The sequence below is a fragment of the Chionomys nivalis genome, chromosome 1, assembly GCF_950005125.1.
Source record: "Chionomys nivalis chromosome 1, mChiNiv1.1, whole genome shotgun sequence".
In the NCBI taxonomy this organism is placed as follows: domain Eukaryota; kingdom Metazoa; phylum Chordata; class Mammalia; order Rodentia; family Cricetidae; genus Chionomys; species Chionomys nivalis.
Genome location: NC_080086.1, coordinates 183,713,062 through 183,730,391, shown reverse-complemented (window position 1 = coordinate 183,730,391; position 17,330 = coordinate 183,713,062). Strand labels below are relative to the sequence as shown.

Here is a 17,330-nt window from a genome sequence, read left to right as displayed (position 1 = left end):
AGCCTGGCTCCTTTAGCCCAGCACTCTATCAGTTTCTGTGGGTTAACTGAGGAAATACTTTCCTGTTTTTCCAACAAAACACCGAATATCTCACCTCTATGATGCTGGGACTAAAGCATGTCCTGTGACTGATGAAAAACACAGAGGTAAAAAAGAAAAAGCAGAGCCTAGGCCATCATCAGAGAAGCTTCCTCCTGCAGCAGATGGGAACAAATACAGAGATACACAGTCAGACAGTGGCAGAGAGTGAGAAAGCTATAACACTCAGCCCTAAAGGGGTTCTCCATTGAGTTCATCCCCTCAGGGCTCAGGGAAGAGGAGGTAGAAAGGGTGTAAGAGCCAGAAGGGATGGAGGACCCCTAGGAATTAAGACCTCCAAACACGACAGGGCTGGCACACATATGAACTCGCAGAGACTGTGGCAGCATGCAGAGGGTCTGCATGGGTCTACATCAGGAGGGGTCCTAGAGCTCAGAGAAGTGGAGACATGTGTAGGAGGAGGGGGGCCATTTATTCATCCCATCTGCCCGGCTAGCTTACACCTGAAATAACCATACATAAACTGTATTAATTAAAACATTGCTTGGCCCCAACTTCTTATTGGCTAACTCTTACATATTAGTTTAACCCATCTCCATTAATCTGTGTATCGCCACATGGCAGTGGCTTACCAGAGATTCTAACCAGCATCCATCTCCAGTGGAGGATCCATGGCTTCTCTCTGGCTCTGCTTTTTTCCTCTCAGCATCCAGTTCTGTTTTCTCCACCTACCTAAGTTTCACCCTATCAACTAGGCCAAGGCAGTTTCTTTATTCATTAACCAATGAAAGCAACACACAAACAGAAGGAACTCCTATACCAGACATGCTCCTACCCTAAACCAAAAGCTCCCTCCAACTGGTGGCTATTTGCAAATGAAAAATTGGTTTTAATCAAAGAAGTCTCACCGGGTAAACAAACCACTCTTAATCGTAGAACCCATGTTCAGCAGAAGACGTCAAATACAATTCAATAGTAACTTTGAAGGTTCTTTTTTTTCATAATGTTGAGCCAGGAGTTTTTACTTACTTCTATTTCCTTTTTCTTTAAATCTGACAAGTTTAAGTATATGATTATGACCTCAAGATTAGAAATTTTAGGAGATTCTTGTGTGTACTACATGTGTGTCTCTGTATCAATATGTATCTCTTGTAATTTTTCTGTGGCTCTTTCTCTCTCTTATTTGGTTGTTTTTGTCATATTCTGATTTGCTTGTTTTTTATTCATTTTATTTTATTATTATTCTTTAAATGTCTGTTCATTTTCTAAGGAAAGACAGCAGAATGGGTGTGGGTATGGATGGGTGGGAAATTTGGGAGAAACTGAGAGGAGCAGACGGGCGGGAACCATAATCAGAATATATTGTATGAAAAAAACCTGTTTTCAGAAAAGGAAAAAAAGATAAACTAATAAAAGAAAAAATATTTCCACAAATGGAAAACAAAAACAGAAGCGAAACAATAGCAGCAACAAAATACCCAGTGTAGATGAGTTAGATTGTTATATACATAATTATATATATGTATATGTTATATACATATATATACATATATATATATGCTTTATATACATGTCTTCTAGACACGAGAAACACAGAAAAAAAGAAGGAAAAAAAAGCCTGTGTGGTATTTCTGAGTCCTTGACTAACTTGACTAACACCCAGCTCTGTGCATGGAATGGGTGTGGTTCAATGAACTTAGGCACTCACATCTTTTCCATGCTGTGCTGGTACTGAGTTTGTCTGAGACAAATCACTCATGTTTCTCAGAGCTGTCTCAGATGCCACTTTACTTTGTATTTTATCTGCTGGTCTGGTCTCTACCTGCCAGAGACCTCTCAGGTCACACACCTAAGGGTGACTGTCTTAGCTGGAGAGAGTATCTCCCAAGTGCAATGGGAAGATTGGAAGCAGGTTATTACAGATGAAGAGCTATCGAACTTCAGGGTTATTCTTGCTTAATAAAAATCTTTCCCGGCTCCTGAAGACAGGTCTATCTCTCCCTGTGCTGTTTATACCATCTGGTTTCTCAGCTTCTGACCTTATTGCTCCTCACAACTGCATCTCTGGACAGGCAAAATTGAGGCTTCCTGACCTGTGGTTGTTTCCTGATCTCAGGCTCCCATGGTAGTTGAGGGTTTTACAATAGATTCTAAGGTTCTGCCTGGCTGCTGCCCTCTCTCATACAGCATGACAAAATGGAATTTCTCTCCACCACTGACCTGTCCACTGGAGAAATCACTCTCTCTCTCTGAAACCTGCAACTAGATTTCAGCATGTGAAGATGGTGGGCTTGCTGGAGAATTGGACTGCTCATTTTTTATTTGAATTACCCCCAGAAGTCACGTCTGCTCCCCACATCCCCACTCCAACCAGAGAACTGTACAGCTGAGGCCATTTGGCTTCTCTGTGATGGGTGTGGGGATTTTTCCTGTTTATAAAACCCTTTGAGTTATACTATGTTTTGGTTTTTTCTTTTTCTTTTTTTTTTTTTTTCTGACTCTCCCCTTTACTGACTCACCAAGATGCAGCCACTAGTTCACTGTCCAGGCCCTTATAGGAGAATGATCAGACCTTTGTTGGGTTGTTATGGTGGCATCACATTTTCCAAGTTCTTCATTTTCTGTGTAGTCTTGGATGGGTCATTCACAGGCATGAGATCCTTTTTCAATGTTGAAAAAAATAGTCTCTACAAGTTGAAGTCTTTTCATGGTTAGGTCTCTGGTTACCCTCAAGATTTTAGATAATATAATTAGATCCATATATTGGTGAATCTAAATCTGAATAACAGACCACAGTTGGCATTCCTGTTACCAACACCTGTAGGAGACAGGAATTCTGTGGCTCCTTGGGGGAGGACCCCTTGTCTGTTGAAATGGTACAGAAAAAAGGTCTACTTCATGCTTCCGGAATGGTTAAGTCTCTTGGCAATTTCAAAACTTGGTTTGCTTTATCTAGGTCTCCAGATAAAGGTCTCTGTGTCTCCCACTACATCAGTGGATGTGACCCTGGACTGGGCTGGTCACAGCTGAGATGCAGATCTTTAAAATGTCACAAATAAGTCTGTTTCATAGTGACCTCTTGATTAGAAGGTCTTTTATAAGGTTACAGCCAATATGAAGGGATACTTCAAGAGTAACAGCATGACTGAGTTGAGTCTCTGCCTGAGGACTTTTGTTATACTACCTTGCCTCTGGGTTCAGAGCTATTTTTAGTGTACATCAATGTGGACTCAAGACTGAGATCAAGATCTGCTTGAGGATCTGTTGCTGAACAGGGGTGCTCATTGTTGTAACAGAAACTCAGACAACGTAACTCCCTGAAGGACTTTAACTTGGCAGACCATTCCGGAGAGGGCTTGAAGCCCAGTTCCAGTACCTTTCAGAATATGCCTTGGGAGTGCTGTTTACAAAACTGATTTTATTATGACTGCCAGGGAGATGCCAGCCAATTCCCTTATATAGGCACATTGATCCAGAGTGCACGCAACTGAAATTTGGGTCTGTTCAGAATCTTCTATGTGTCAGAAGTAGCAAACCTGCTCTAAGTGTTGAGATAGATTTATTTCCCAAGAATTGTTCATGGCTTTATGGTAGAGGGGTGCTGGAGTCAAGAGAAAAGGACCCTTGGTATTTACTGTGAGCTGGAGGTTCTCAAGACAATTGTTGGCGAGCTAGATGACCAGACTCCTTGTGTGACATGACTAATTTGAGACTGGAGATTAGAGACCTGGAAAGGAGTGACAGGATTTTCAGGTCCACTTTAAGAACAGTGTTGGCAGGCCTGGCTGCTGAGACAACAGTGTGATTCTCCCCAGATCCCTTGGCAGACAGTTTTGATAGCAGGCCGAGGGTCAAAGAAGACTGTCTTACTCTTCGAGGAGTAAAACCCTTTCCAGGTGTGGAGCCAGATCCGCGATCTTGGTATGAAATTGAATTCACAAGATGGCCTTCTTAGCATGGACTTCTTCTACAAGGCTAATAACCTTGTATATGATCCTAAAATTCCAGTTAAAAAAAGCACTAGTTAATGCTAGGTATAAAATTCTTTTTTTTTTTTTTACCTTTTAAAAAAACTACTTATTTATTTATTTATCTAATTTATTTATTTCTTTTTTTTCCTTTTTATTTATTTTTATTCTTTTTTAATTAAAATTTCCACCTGCTCCCCGTTTCCCATTTCCCTCCCCTCCTCCCAAATATTGCCCCCTCCCCCCACTCCCGTCCCCCTATCCCCACTCCTCTTCTCCTCCCCCCACACCATTCCCCCTCCCTCTCGATACTGAAGAGCAGTCCAAATTCTCTGCCCTGCGGGAAGACGAAGGTCTTCTATCTACGTCCAGGAAGGTGAGCGTCTAAACAGGCTAAGCTCCCACAAAGCCAGTTCATGTATTAGGATCGAAACCTAGTGCCATTGTCCTTGGCTTCTCATCTGCCTTCATTGTCCGCCATGCTCAGAGAGTCCAGAATCAACCCATGCTTATTCAGTCCCAGACCAGCTGGCCTTGGTGGGCTCCCAATAAATCAGTTCCACTGTCACAGTGGGTGGGTGCATCACTCGTGGTCCTGATTTCCTTGCTCATGTTCTCCCTCCTTCTGCTCCTCATTTGGACCTTAAGAGCTCAGACCGTTATGGAGATATGAGTAGATTCCCCGACTTGGGGATATCAGTCTACTTTGAAGTACCCACTAGGGGTCCTAGTGGGTAAACTTTCACATTGCTGAGCATTGAATGTACTGTCTTTTTTTTCTTTTTTTTTATTCTTTTTTAATTAAAATTTCCACCTGCTCCCCGTTTCCCATTTCCCTCCCCCTCCTCCCACATATTGCCCCCTCCCCCTCCCCTCCCCCCTCCCCTCCCCCTATCCCCACTCCTCTTCTCCTCCCCCCACTCCATTCCCCCTCCCTCTCGATACTGAAGAGCAGTCCAAATTCCCTGCCCTGCGGGAAGACCAAGGTCCTCCCACTTCTATCTAGGTCCAGGAAGGTGAGCATCCAAACAGGCTAAGCTCCCACAAAGCCAGTTCATGTATTAGGATCGAAACCTAGTGCCATTGTCCTTGGCTTCTCATCAGCCTTCATTGTCCGCCATGTTCAGAGAGTCCAGTTTCAACCCATGCTTATTCAGTCCCAGACCAGCTGGCCTTGGTGGGCTCCCAATAGATCAGTTCCACTGTCACAGTGGGTGGGTGTACCCCTCGTGGTCCTGACTTCCTTACTCATGTTCTCCCTCCTTCTGCTCCTCATTTGGACCTTAAGAGCTCAGACCGTTGCTCCAAATTGGGTCTCTGTCTCTACCTCGATCCATCGCCAGATGAAGGTTCTAAGGTGATATGCAAGATATTTATCAGTATAGGATAGGGTCATTTCAGGTTCCCTCTCCTCAGTAGCCCAAGGTCCCAGCTGGGGACATCTCCCTGGACACCTGTGAGCCCCTCTAGAGTCAAGTCTCTTGCCAACCCTAAGATGGCTCCCTTAGTTAGGATATATACTTCACTGCTCCCGTGTCCACCCTTCCTATATCCCAACCATCCCATTCCCCCAAGCTCCTCCCATCCTCCCCTTCTCACGTTTCTCACCCCATTTACCCTTAGCCCCATGCCACCTCACCCGCAAGTTTTCAGTTTTTGCCCGGCAATCTTGTCTACTTCCCCTATCCAGGCGGATGACTATACGTTTTTCTTTGGGTTCATTTTCTTATTTAGCTTCTCTAGGATCACAAATTATATGCTCAATGTCCTTTATTTATGGCTAGAAACCAATTATGAGTGAGTACATCCCATGTTCCTCTTTTTGGGTCTGGGATACCTCACTCATGCTCAACCTCCTTAGCGATAAGGGAAATGCAAATTAAAACAACTTTGAGATACCGTCTTACACTGTCAGAATGGCTGAAATCAAAAACACAATGATAGCCTTTGCTGGAGAGGGTGTGGAGTAAGGGGCACACTCATCCATTGCTGGTGGGAGTGCAAACTTGTGCAACCACCTTGTTAATCAGTGTGGCGATTTCTCAGGAAATTTGGGATCAACCTACCCCAAGATCCAGTAATACCACTCTTGGGAATATACCCAAGAGATGCCCTATCATATGACCAAAGTATCTGTTCAACTATGTTCATAGCAGCATTGTTTGTAATAGCCAGAACCTGGAAACAACCTAGATGCCCTTCAATGGAGGAATGGATGAAGAAAGTGTGTGATATATACATATTAGAGTACTAGTCAGTGGTAAAAAACAATGACTTCTTGAATTTTGCATGCAAATGGATGGAAATCGAAAACACTATCCTGAATGTACTGTCTTAAATCTTCTATTTCTACATAGAGAATGGGAGTCAAATTTCGTCATCTAGCGTTATGTCTCTTTTCTGTTCCTTCTCTTCTCTTCCCTTCCCTTCCCTCCCCTCCCCTTCCCTTCCCTTCCCCCTTCCATCAGTCAACTGTCCCTTCTTCGTTTGATTCCCTTACCTTCTTTATTGCTACTCTCTCTCTCTCTCTCTCTCTCTCTCTCTCTCTCTCTCTCTCTCTCTCTCTCACACACACACACACACACACACAGACACATACACAGACACACACACACACACAGACACACACACCCAGACACACACACAGACACACACCACAATTTTTATGCGTTAAGCTTAGTGAAGGACCTGAGGTGAGTGTCAACATATTTATTCAAAATAAGACTTCATTCCCTAGGGGGCCAGTGGTCTGGTATATGTTAGGTTTCATTTGTGCTCCAAGAAAGGAGAGACAGTAGCTACTCCCTTAGCATTATACTATCGTGAGAAGTCAGTTCACTGAGTTCTTAATACAGCCTTCTTTTCTCCCCAGGGATAAGCTAGAACTGAAAGTTTTGATTTTGTAGAACCCAAGGGAAGAGTCTGGGTCCCTTTGAGAATGGCAAACTAGAAGTCAGTCCTTCATGTACCACTCACAGGAGTTAAGATGTTATAAGTGTACTCCAACTTTTTAGCTGATTTGAGAAAAGCTAGACACTGGGGAAGCTTTTCATTCCCTTTTGATTATGAGTTATTGTGGTAGGAACATGGAAAATGTTCCAAGTTTTCCTACCAGTGCCAATGTGGCTGTGTTTGTAGTTATTTGGGGCATGGGGGCCTATCAAATGCTTTCTAGATTTCTCAAAAGAAAGTAATGCTTTCATGGGTTGCTTAACTGAAATGTACATCATAGGAAGAATATGGGGGACTTCTCATTTCATAATTTTGATGATGGAAACCTTACAATTGTCAAATTTATAAATCATGTCTTTTATTAAATTTAAAAGTTGTTTTAGTAATTGCATCTCTTTATTTAATGCTACCATTGTTCATTTCATTCTGGGGATTCACATTACATGCAGACTAGACTGACTTTGTTCAAAAGAATTTGTTTGTTTTTCTTCTCTGGCCTTCACATCATATATTTCTAGTGATTCATCTTTAGAGTCCAATGATTTTTTTTTCCCCACTGATGTCTCTAGTTTGTTCTAGGTTCCATCTGATAAGTTGATTTCTTTTATATGTTTTGGTTCCTCCACAAGAAGAATATATTCTAAAATATGCATGTGCTTAGTATTTATATTTTATATATTTTTTATTTTTAAAATATCTTCTTCTTATTGTCATAAAATGAAAGTTTCTCCTTCCATGTGTTGCTTGTATTAGATTCTGTGGATGGCCAGCTTTCTGCGCCTTCAAGCATTCTCTGCATCCTTCCCAGATTTGGCAGTTATCTGCAGTCAGGTTGGTTTAACGGGCACTAAATAAACACAAGAAAGACTTAAAGAAAATCTCTTTATGTTTAGTAGGATGTGGGTATGTGTACCATATGTTGAGTAATCTGTAAATAGTTTATTTTTAATCTTTTGATTAAGGTTGTTTGGAGAGTGCTTGAATATACTATACCAGAATTAAAACACAAAAACCTGTTTTACAATTCATCAAGGGAATGGATAATTTTTAGCTTTTGCTGAACATTGTTAGGCAATTTGGTTTAGTCCCCAGAAAGACCTCACCTATAGGCTGTTGATTTTAAGTGGCCATATTTGGATCAAGTTAGCAAAGCATGACTGGTTGGATAATCTTGAACTTAGTGTTTTTCACCTGTGAAAGATTTTCTGTTTTTGTGGTACCCATCTAGGCCTGTCTCTGTCACCATATAGACGTTATGAGGGTTTGGTCAGTATCTGATAAGGTAATATGAGCATACATTGTGGATAGATGTCAGGTGGACATGTTAACAGTTTACAGAGTGTTCTCTAGAAGACTCCATACGTGAGTGATTAAATACATTATTAATAGCCAATACAGAAGTAGCATCACATTTTCTTAAGGTGAAAAAAATAATTATTTTCAAATTTGAAGGAAATTTCCAGTTAAGGTAGAATAATGATTTTACTTTGTTCTTCATGTAAATATGCTAGGGCCTCCCGGACAGACGCTGATAGCTAGATAGATGAGGATAATGACATAAAAATTCACATTGGGTGACTATTTCCTGGGTATCTGTTTTCTACACCACCTTTAGGTTTCAGACTCTTGGTCCCTCTTTTCTGGGCTTTATATTTGCAAAGTTCATAAGTATCCTTTTAGATTGGGCCCAATATGTGTTCAATTCACTGTGTGCATTTTCAGAGTCCTCCAACTCTCTAGTAGCTTTATTACTTATTCCCCAAGAGAAAAACAGTTTGTATTAATAATGAGAAAGGATCTCTACTGCCAATATATTCATTTTATAAATATGTAAGTGCACTAAAGGATTTCTGTGTCGTCCATTATTTAAATTTTACCCCTGAAAGTCCTTAGTGCCCTTTTCAGCTTCATTAAGCTGGCCACACTTAAGAGCCATGGCTTCTGCAGAATTGATAGATCTGGATACAGAAATTGCTCTATCTAGAATTTTCCATGGAAAATACTTTTTTCTTTATACTGTTATTGAAAGGCTAACATAAATACTCATATATAAGAAAGACAACTTCATAAGAAATATCATCTTATTGAAATAGTTTGCTACTTTAGTGAATAAATCAGTCCCCCCTCTCTGTTCTCTTTAGTGGTGTAATTGTAGAGAACTATATTTCCTTTAAGAAAGATAAAGCAGATATCTCTTACTATCAAGAACATTTTATATCTACATTAAAAATATATGGCCAAATCATCATCAAATGTTAGACCTGATTCGTGCCATTGCATAATCATGAAGACTAAAGATGATTGAGGTCATCAGGAAGGAAATTATGGGGTCTGCCGAGAGAACAAGCGATGAAAAAGAAAAAAAAATTCTAATGAGATTCTAGTTCTTTATAGCTTACAGGTAAAAAAACTGTAATAGTTAAATTTGATTGCTAAGGATTTTGTGCCTGTTTCTAACTCAGGAAATATAAAATATGGAATTTTGGAAAATATATCTTTTTAGCTTTTCAAAAATCTTTTTTTGAAAATAACACTTCTCTGATAATTTCTGCTAAGTTTTCCATATATAAAGTGCTATAAGCAGCATATGTTTAATATACTCAGCAGAGATTTTCCAATTACCAGTTACCATATTGACTTTTATTTCTCTAGATATTCAGTGCTTTTAATGAACTTTACTACATGGTTGGAACTCTGTGGAATTAGAAAGTCAATAGCCTCAATCAGGAAAATTATATCTCTAACTTGATACTTCACTTTAGAGACCTTATTTTTACATAATCTGATTTTATCACAATAATGGGGGTAAATTTCCTTTTTACATGTCAAAGTGAATAAAACCCAAACCTGGACTAGAAAACTGAAGCATCTTCAGCAAGCAAGTATGAGCTATCGAATTCAAGGTCATGTGTTCTGATTTTAAGTCACTGTTACTTTCACGATGCCTAAAACATTCCCCAGGAAATTGGGGGGAGTAAGTTATTTTGGTTTTGTAAGCTGCTCCTCTCTAAAGGAAGGTGATTAAATTCCCAGAGAAGATAGCTTTCTGCTTCAATGTTTTTGGGAAAAGAAAACCATAGGGGAAATTTTTCTTCCTCATTCTAATGAATATTTCATAGCAGAAAATATTTTCAGGTTGTAGAGTGTGAGTCAAGGCCAGATAGAGCCAAATAGGACTCCTGAGAGGAGGAAGCCAGAGAACACACTAAGGTGCAAAGTAAAATGCTAGACCTTCCAAAGACTTCAGAAATTGTTGTTATGAGGGAAGGTGAGAAGCTACGTCATTTTAGCTGGTCATATTATAAAGAAAAAAATTTTGCATAAATGTGATGGTCATTAATACATGTTTAGAGTGTCCCAATCTTGAGGAACGTACAGTATGACAGATAAGTGCCACCCCCTTTAAAAACTATATACAATGACTCCACCCATGGCAAGTTCAAAGGCTCAATTAAGGCTGAGAATGGGAAGCTTGTCATCAACGGGAAGGCCATCACCATCTTCCAGGAACGAGATCCTGCCAACATCAAATGGGGGGATGCCGGCGCCGAGTATGTTGTGGAGTCGACTGGTGTCTTCATCACCATGGAGAAGGCTGGGGCCCACTTGAAGGGTGGGACCAAAAGGGTCATCATCTCCGCCCCTTCTGCGATGCCCCCATGTTTGTGATGGGTGTGAACCATGACAAGTATGACAATTCCCTCAAGATTGTCAGCAACGCTTCCTGCACCACCAACTGCTTAGCTCCCTTGGCCAAGGTCATCCATGACAACTTTGACATCGTGGAAGGCCTCATGACCACAGTCCACGCCATCACGGCCACCCAGAAGACTGTGGATGGCCCCTCTGGGAAGCTGTGGCGAGAGGGCCGTGGCGCTGCCCAGAACATCATCCCTGAGTCCACTGGCGCTGCCAAGGCTGTGGGCAAAGTCATCCCAGAGCTGAATGGGAAGCTCACGGGCATGGCCTTCCGTGTTCCTACCCCCGATGTGTCTGTCGTCGATTTGACATGCCGCCTGGAGAAAGCTGCCAAGTATGACGACATCAAGAAGGTGGTGAAGCAGGCATCCGAGGGCCCACTAAAGGGCATCCTGGGCTACACTGAGGACCAGGTTGTCTCCTGTGACTTTAACAGTGACTCCCACTCTTCCACCTTTGATGCTGGGGCTGGCATTGCTCTCAATGACAACTTTGTAAAGCTCATTTCCTGGCACGACAATGAATTTGGTTACAGCAACAGAGTGGTGGACCTCATGGCCTACATGGCCTCCAAGGAGTAAGAAGCCCGCCCTGGACCACCCATCCCAGCAAGGACACAGCAAGAGAGAGGCCCTCGGCTGCTGAGCAGTCCCTGTCCTAACTAACCCTTGACACTGAGCATCTCCCTCACAGTTTCCATCCCAGAATAGCAGGAGGGGCTTAGGGAGCCCTACTCTCTTGAATACCATCAATAAAGTTTATTGCACACCCCCCCAAAAAAAACTATATACAAGGAGTATATATAGAACTTTCAGAAGATTTGGGATGGGAGGATTATAGGTCTCTAGTAAATGGCATGATGGTACGCCTTATACACAACATAGCAGCTCTCATTTTTTTGTGAGGCAAAGTCTCACTATGTACCCTTGGTCGGTCTGGAATTCACACATAGTATAAGTTGGTCTGGAGTTCACAGAGATCCAACTATCTCTGTCTCCTAGTGCTGGGAATAATGGTGTATGCTGTCATGCCCAGCCCACAGCAGCATTTATTTATTAATTTATCTAAGATTTATTTATCTATGTATTTTTAGTGCATATGAGTGCCCTGTCTTCATGTCCATGTGCATGCCTGAAGAGGGCACCAGATCCCATTATAAATGGTTGTGAGCCACTATACTGTTGCTGGGAATTGAACTGAAGACCTCTGGAAGAGCACCTAGTGTTCTTAACCACTGGGTTACCTCTCCGGCAGTGAAACTATTCCATGTGTGGCTACATGAGTCTGAGCTTAGATAACAAATAGAATTTTCTAAGACCACCGGTAGGTGTAAAGCTTGTCAAATTCCTCAAGTGCCTCCATTCAGGACACTACACTATTTCTTCTTTCTTGGTGTCAGAGTAAGTCTTTTCCATGGAGAAACCCATCTGCTGACACCGGTTTGATTCTAAGGGACCTGCCAATTCTCTGGTGTCAAGGAACTGAAAAGCTGGTGATGGAAACTAAATAACTTTCAATATTTTCAATGATAGTAAAGTCTGTGCTAGTAGATTTTGAATCCATAGTCCATCTACATAATTCTACTTATTTTGCTTATAATCCCAAGAGTCTTAGCATCAAATACTTTTGCCATTGCAGACACTGAAGAAAAAATTACTTGTCAGCTTGAATTAAAAGTAATTTCTTCAAAATATTATAAGATAAATATTGTTCTTAAAAAGTAGTAAGTAAGCCCCAAACTTTTGGTTACATATTTTCTAAGTGTACATTGGAGAAAATAAAGCAATGGAGAATGTGCGTAACCCTATTCCTATTCTAATCCTATGACTCCTCCTCAGTAATAACATTTGTCAATTGTTGCACAGTAGGTAAAATAAGAAGGCATTGCTGCTCTGTGAAGTGTATCAGACTGGTTTGTATAATTCTGCTTTTATTTCTGTTCCTTGACTCAGTAACCTTGAATGTGGTGTTTCCTCTCTGCCTCTAATCTATACATGGGGATAGGAGTATTTGCTCTCCAGATGTTTTTAGCTGATCATACTCCTTTGTTAACAGCAGCAAGTTGGTTCCTCATGGCACAACTTGGGCACTCCTTATCTGTTCACTATGATTGGTGGGTTATGCGATACCTTATATTAGTAGTGAGAGAGATTTTGGAGTTGAAAATAAAGGTAGATCAAGATTTTTAGTGATCTTGAATAAACAGGAGTATGATTCCTGTGGTGAATACTGAGGCAGTTTCTCAACTCTATGCTCAGAAGACCTCACCAAGGTACTGTGTCTGATCTGAAAACCTTCCAAAGACCCTTTCATCAGATGGAGGAGTGCCTGTGGCTGGGCAATGCAGATGTTTTGGGGCACCTTGAGAGACAGACAGTGCACTGAAGATATGTATTTATATCTTAGTGTGTGTGTGTATATATCTTAGTATATATGCAGTGTGTGTATGTATGTATGTATATATTCTGTTTTGTAGAGGATGACAGAATAAACTGAAAATTATGGATGGTGGATACATTAGCTGTCTTCATCAATTGCAGACCAACCCTGTTTTGAAAGGTTTGTACGCATTTTGTGAAGCTCTAGGGGACTTGACTGGAGCAGATGGGTGGGAATTACAAGATAGATAGATATGTTTTCTTTAAAACAAAGTAAGTTCCAACAGAATAGTCCTAAAATGGATAGGAGTGGTAAAGTTTTCAACCTTGTTGGTGTCTAATCAAGGTTGAGCCATAAGCTTTGGAAACTTCTGGGAAGAACTGACTTTGATTTTTGTCTTAACTGACAAGGTTAAATCTCACATTATTAGTTTGTAATTTTTTGCTATTGTTATTGGTAAACTCTAAAATAATTAGAATGAAGCTGACTAATTCTTGGCATTGATTCATAAATAACTTTTTGGGAATCCATAGGTAAGAGAGTACATTTACTTTATCTCATTGTCCTGGTCTCTGGCATTTCATCAGGTCCACACTCTTGAAATATGTGTGACCTCCTTATAAATCTTATAAATGTGAACATTGTTTTACTTTTCGGTAGAGCATATGTTCTGATATTTTAATGTGCATTTTCTGGCGTGAGGGTTCTAATTAATGTGGGTGTTTTAGGAGTGTTTTCTGCTGTATTTGTTAATGTTATGCTATATTATGTATCTATTAGTATGGTGTGTTTTAAGGGGCTTTGACTGGGATGCATTTCAACGTACTTATATAGGTTTTGTGGGTTATTCTAATATAAAATATGGGATTTGGGGATTATTCTATTTTTAATTGTGGAGCTTTTGGAGAGCATATATTCTTTTTGTTTTGTAAGAGAAATACATTTTGATGTATTACTGGGGGATTTTGGGTGTGTTCTTATACATGCATGATGTAAATATAAATGAACAAGAGCACTGCATTTTTTAATTTGAGAATTCAGTGTAAAATAGCATAAATTAAAAAAGTTACCACTTCAGTGTAAAAGAATTGAAGTACATAATTTGTGGGGAGTGGAGGAAACCCTGCGCTAATGATGTGCCAAGTGAATGTTTGCTGCTAACCTTGCCACATCCATGTCTAGGACCCATAGCCTCAGATCCATCAAAGTGGTGAGAACCTCACACCCTTTTTATGAGTCTCAAAGAGATGGCCAAGTCTTCTTCTGGTCCAAGTGTGGCTATTGATAGAGTGTGCAGAAAGAGTTCGCCATCGCTTCCCACTGTTAAGACTGCTCCTTTATATAGACCATTCCTACTGAGGCTGGCTAAATCTATCTCCTTGTTCAGCTGTATGTAATAACCCCACCTCCAATTCATCTGCACATAGCAAATACTCTAAGTATTTCAGACTAAGTCCCTGTAGCTGTGCTGGATGTTGCAATAAGTAGCACCTCATTTCCACAACCCGAGAAATCATCCTAGAGCACTTGGGGTACTTCACAGGGAACTGTGCTACAAATGCTCACAGCATAGAGAAGCTACTTACATTTCTCTGTTTATATTTCAGAAAGACTTGCACCCTTTGCACTAAATGAATGGAAGCACCTTGAAATTCCAGTGCTAAACCTTTTATACATTACATATAAGTAATGTATATATTGAGATATTTGTCTCCCCAGAATTGCGAATACATGGATGTGAAATCATATTTGAATTTTCACAAAATTTTGATTTCTGAGGTTTGAACTCAAGTTTTCATGCTTGCAAGGCATGAAGTGATCTCTTGTTCTAACTGCCTGAGCTATTTCCCCATCCATATGATTGGAAATTTTATCTACTAGACTGTTCGAAATAATTAACAGCAAATGAAGCATTTTTCACCGTTTATTGATAACATTTATTGCCATCATTTATTGCCATTCTTATTGCTGCCACTTCTTGTGCCACTACAAAGTTGATTTCTCAACAAAAATCCTGACTATATCTAATTTTTCTTTTACTATGAAACTAGTTTTTGTGTGTATGTTTGAGGTCATGTGTATGTGGGTGTTTATGCACACAGAGTTCAGATGCAGGTGTCTTCTTCACTTGTTCTCCAACTTATTGCTTTAGGCAGAGTCTTGCACTGAATTTAGAGGACCCAGAGCCTGACAATTCAGCTATACTGATCAGAAAGCCCTTAGGATCCTCTTGTCTCCACGTTCTGTTGCTGGGATTGTAGGTGAATGCAGCTGTTCTAAGTTAAGGTTGCTGGGTGTGGGAGACCCATCTCAGGTCTGTATGTTACTAATGATAATATTATACCAATTGTGCCATCTCCCCAATCCAAAAATTATATCCTGTAATAGTATCACTTTCATCCAAAAATTGAGAAGTTATTTGAAAATTACATTGTATCTTTTTTTAAAAAAATGATGGTGGACAGTTAATATGATCTTATAATTTTCTCTTGAAATGTGATTCCTGAAGACATAGAGAAAAAGATAAAACCAATTTATTGTTAAAACATTAACAAAATGTTTTAACTTAGGCAGTGTATTGTCTTTGATAAAGCTTCCTCCGGTGTATAAGAACCTAATTGGCAATAGATTTCCTCTTTAGGAATTCGTATTAGAATTGCAATATGTATCAGAGTGGTAGAAATGAGAAGATAAAGATGAATAACCAGATACATTTTTCTAATGAAGAGTCAGCACAATTTCTGCTGAATAATTAAGAAATAAATTTTGAGCAAATTGAATTTAGAAAATGGGTAATGAGAACTTACAAATGACAAAGATGAAGTTAGTTATGTTAACAGAGATCTATATGGCTAGTGGGTGGAGCCTACTATGCTCAAAGAATATGAAATGATAGAATAAATGAAATAAATTTCCTGGATGTGTGGATAGAAGGACTATTCATACAATTCTGCCTGTAAGTTTGTTCATAGAAGAATAAATTAGTTGATGATTAAGTGGCAAAAAGAAACTTAAAGAGAAACATGTAAAAAAAAGTTTAAATGAGGCTTACATCATAATATATTGTAATGGGGAGTAGATGAGAAGGTAATTATCTATATAGATGAAGCATGATTTGGCTCTAGCAACTTCTATTAAAATTTTGGCTACTGTCACTTTAGAAGAGTCAGGTTTATACATAAATGCATTTATGCCAATGAGTCAAAAACCAGTTCACCAAATGACCAATTTACCAAATTATTTTGCTTATTTTAGCTATATGAATTTTATGCCATCAGTTTTTTTTGTCCTAATAATTTTTGAGTAAAGGACATTTTGTTTCTCTCTCATTCTCTAAATAATATTCTTTTTGTTTTTGCTGAATCTGGAAGCCAATGGCTATAGAATAGAAGTCATATCATTTTTGATTGTAAAGAATTTTTAAAGGAGGTGTGGTGGTACATGCTGCAATCCTCATATGTGGGAGGTGAGGTAGGGAGATGGTGAATTGAACACAATCCTGGACTACTTAGAGAGATCTGCTGTCAAAACAGAATAAAACTACAATAACAAAATGAATCCTTATCAATATATTCTTTATGGCTCTATCCCTCAGGAGCATATTTATTAAAACTTGTGTTTGTTAGAAAACATTATCTTTAGGGCTTTTAAATTTAATTTTAAAGGTTTATTATTTTTAATTGTGTGTGTGTGTGTGTGTGTGTGTGTGTGAGAGAGAGAGAGAGAGAGAGAGAGAGAGAGAGAGAGAGAGAGAGAGAGAGAGAGACTTGTGACTGTGTGACTATGTATGGGTGTGAGCACATGAGGGCAGGTGTCCTCAGAAGCTAGAGGCAATGGATTCCCCTGAAACTAAGTTCACAGGCAGTTGTGAGCCATCTGACTGACAACCAGAAGCTAGAGGCAATGGATTCCCCTGAAACTAAGTTCATAGGCAGTTATGAGCCATCTGACTGTCAACCAAAGTTGGGTCCTCCAGAGGAACAGAAAATGCTTTGTCTTTGGGAGAATGAGTCGATAGGAATTTATTATTTTTTAAGCAATGGGAATCTTTAATTGGTTTTCACTAGATTTTAGAATTTTATTACCTACCTAATTTTTCATCTAATTTTAAAATCTAATACTTCCATGTCTTCTTCAATCATATTCTTTTCTGCTTAATTAAGAGAGATAGTCCATATTGTTAGAAGAAATAAATAAGTATTGTGAGTGAGAGATCACTTTTCTCTGTGAGGAAGGAAGGTTAATAAGAGAATACATTAAACCCGCATAACTCTGGGTACAAATACTTAGATG

The 17,330-nt window shown here is 39.7% G+C and overlaps 1 pseudogene; it reads left to right on the top strand.

Moving 5' to 3' along the window:
- The first annotated feature begins 4,135 nt into the window (after window positions 1-4,135).
- On the top strand, window positions 4,136-11,278 carry LOC130875913 (glyceraldehyde-3-phosphate dehydrogenase-like; annotated as a pseudogene).
- The last annotated feature ends 6,052 nt before the right edge of the window (window positions 11,279-17,330 follow it).